Source organism: Schistocerca americana, chromosome 3 (genome assembly GCF_021461395.2).
Source record: "Schistocerca americana isolate TAMUIC-IGC-003095 chromosome 3, iqSchAmer2.1, whole genome shotgun sequence".
Taxonomy (NCBI): Eukaryota; Metazoa; Arthropoda; class Insecta; order Orthoptera; family Acrididae; genus Schistocerca; species Schistocerca americana.
Genome location: NC_060121.1, coordinates 767,195,208 through 767,197,896, shown reverse-complemented (window position 1 = coordinate 767,197,896; position 2,689 = coordinate 767,195,208).

The window sequence follows — 2,689 nt, the reverse complement described above, 5'->3', positions numbered from 1 at the left end:
TCTGAAAAACATATATGCTGCAAAAACCTTTGGTGAAATAAATATCGGCTTGCTAAACCCACTCACGAATGAGGTGCAGTACGTAGCCAGAACAGAATCTGCCGATATTAACTGTAGCCGCAAACAGAACTCTGCCATTCAATTGACGTCATTACTTAAGGAAACCCATTATCCCTATGTGGCTCGTCAAGCATGTAGCTGTGGAGAAATATTGCTTTGTGTTTCAGAGTAAACACGATGAGGAGAGGTGTCCATAATTCTAACTTCACCAACACAAAACGATAGCTGCTTTCATACATAGCTCTTTCTTTTCTCTCTCTCTCTCTCTCTCTCTCTCTCTCTCTCTCTATCAGTGTTATTCAATGGGCCTATGTTCATTAGCATACCATATGACACACAGGAAAAAGCACACCTTCACTTAAGAACAGCTCCATAAAGAGAAGACTCGAAAATGAAAGCTTTGTTCCCGTTTAAAACTCGCAAGCCGTATGGAACGTCTCAAAGCCCTCGCTTTCATTGGCCGACGCCACACTCGCCTCAAAGATCTTACGCAGAGAAAATAGTGTAACAGATGCAAGAATGAATATATGTAAGTCGATAAGTTGGAGCAGATATGACAGCAAAGATTGCTCGTGAATAATAAACCCCTACCAAACATAATGAAGTTGGTAGAAGTAACGGACATTTTACACATTCCTGTCATCTCAGTAACAAGTAACAAGCTCACTATGCAGCAGCGTTTTCGTTTCATTTCTAAAGGGTTTGTTTTGTAACATCGCATTTCTCTTTTATAATAATTGTTCCTCAAATTCTTTCCTTCAAAATTTACACTCTTCCTTTAGGAATCAAAATGGTTCAAATGCCTCTGTGCACTATGGGACTTAACATCTGAGGTCATCAGTCCCCTATAACTTAGAACTACTTGAACCTAACTAACCTAAGGGCACCACACACATCCATGCCCGAGGCGGGATTCGAACCTGCGACCGTAGCGGTCGCGTGGTTACAGACTTAAGCGCCTATAACCGCTCGGTCACTGCGGCCGGCTCTTTAGGAATCAAAGTGTTTACGGAAGTGTATATCTCAGCTCATTGTCTATTAAAGACACTGTAATGTCTTCTACTTATTTTCCTGATAGAATGCTTTGAGAGAAAGATACTAATTATGCATAATCCAGAGCGACTACTTCAACTTCAGCTATCTACACTGAGTTTGTCACTGCTCATTGTATTGTTTCAAACACAATAGCAGTAACGATAATTGAAAGACACCTTACGTTTTTGACTGCTGCAAACTAACTGATGAAGAAACACCACTACCTGAAGGATACACACACAGCCCCTATAGCTTGTAACACTGTACGCTGCGTGACAAACAGTTTTAAAATCGTACCACTGTGGCGGCCACGAAAGAAATGGGGAGGATAATATAAAAGCTGTAAAATTTTTAACAATGCCGTGGTGGAACTACTGACACCTTCTTTTAATTGGTTTGGACCGTTTTGTAGGAAAAACGTAAAATCTCTGGTAGTTTTGCTGTATCTATAGTGATCAAAATATTTATAGCTTTGGGTCCAAAGGTCACGGATTGTCAATCACTGGCTCAGACCCAAACTCTACGTTAATAACGGTTCAAAATTTTAACTACACATCTAAGCAGAGAAAAAACAACATCCAGCTGATACTAGTACTGAAGTTGAACGACAGGCGATGCAGGTATATGCAGGTCATTTTACACAATCTCACATATACAGTATTGTTGTTTTCGTAAATCGTTTGACTCATACAACGTCAACGAGTATTGACGTGATTACGGTCAAAATGTGTACCAAACTAAATTTGTGATGGAATGAGAATATGTTGGTAGGGTAGATGCAACAAGTTATCTTGTATGGCGAGTAAACATTAGAAGTAAAAAATCAAAGTGTGTCCGAGGTAAGTGTGTTGGAACCCTTCGTGTTCATGCTGTATGTTAATAACGTAGCAGACGATACAGATAGAACTCCAAAATTTTTGCGTATATTGTAGTATTCTTTAATGAAGTACTATCTTCTTGAAACTTGCATAAATTTTCAATAAGATGTTGATAGAACTTGAAATGGGTGCGAATACTGGACTCTTGCTTTAAGTGTAAGAAATGTAAATGTGTGCAATTCGCAAAACGCGGAAAACTAACGTCCTTTGACTATAATATCGATGAGACATTTTTGCAGTCTAATTTATGCAAATACCTGGGTGTAACAGTTTTAATGGATATGAAATGGGACGATCACATAGATGCAAAATTTTCCCGCAAGACCCTATTTACAGTGTTTCGACAACCAGTATTAAGTGACGGCTCTAAAAATATACTTCGCTCACATAGGCACTGCGAACAAAAGATTAGATTAATTGCAGTGCGCGCAGAAGCATTGAAAAAGTCATTATGCACGCGCGCCATGCGAAACTGGGAGAAACCCTACTATGTGGTATTATCTTAGTACCCCCTGCCATCCAGTTGACATTGCACAATGTGTATGTAGTTGCCGCCTCACTCTGGAAATTAACAGCAATTAGAATAGTGGATCGAATATGATAGAGCTGCACCAGAAAAGACCACGTCGTTTCATTTATGAGACAGTTAGTGGCCAGCATTCACTAGGATTTAATAGAGACTCATTTCTTATATCTTGATAAGCATGAAAAATAAC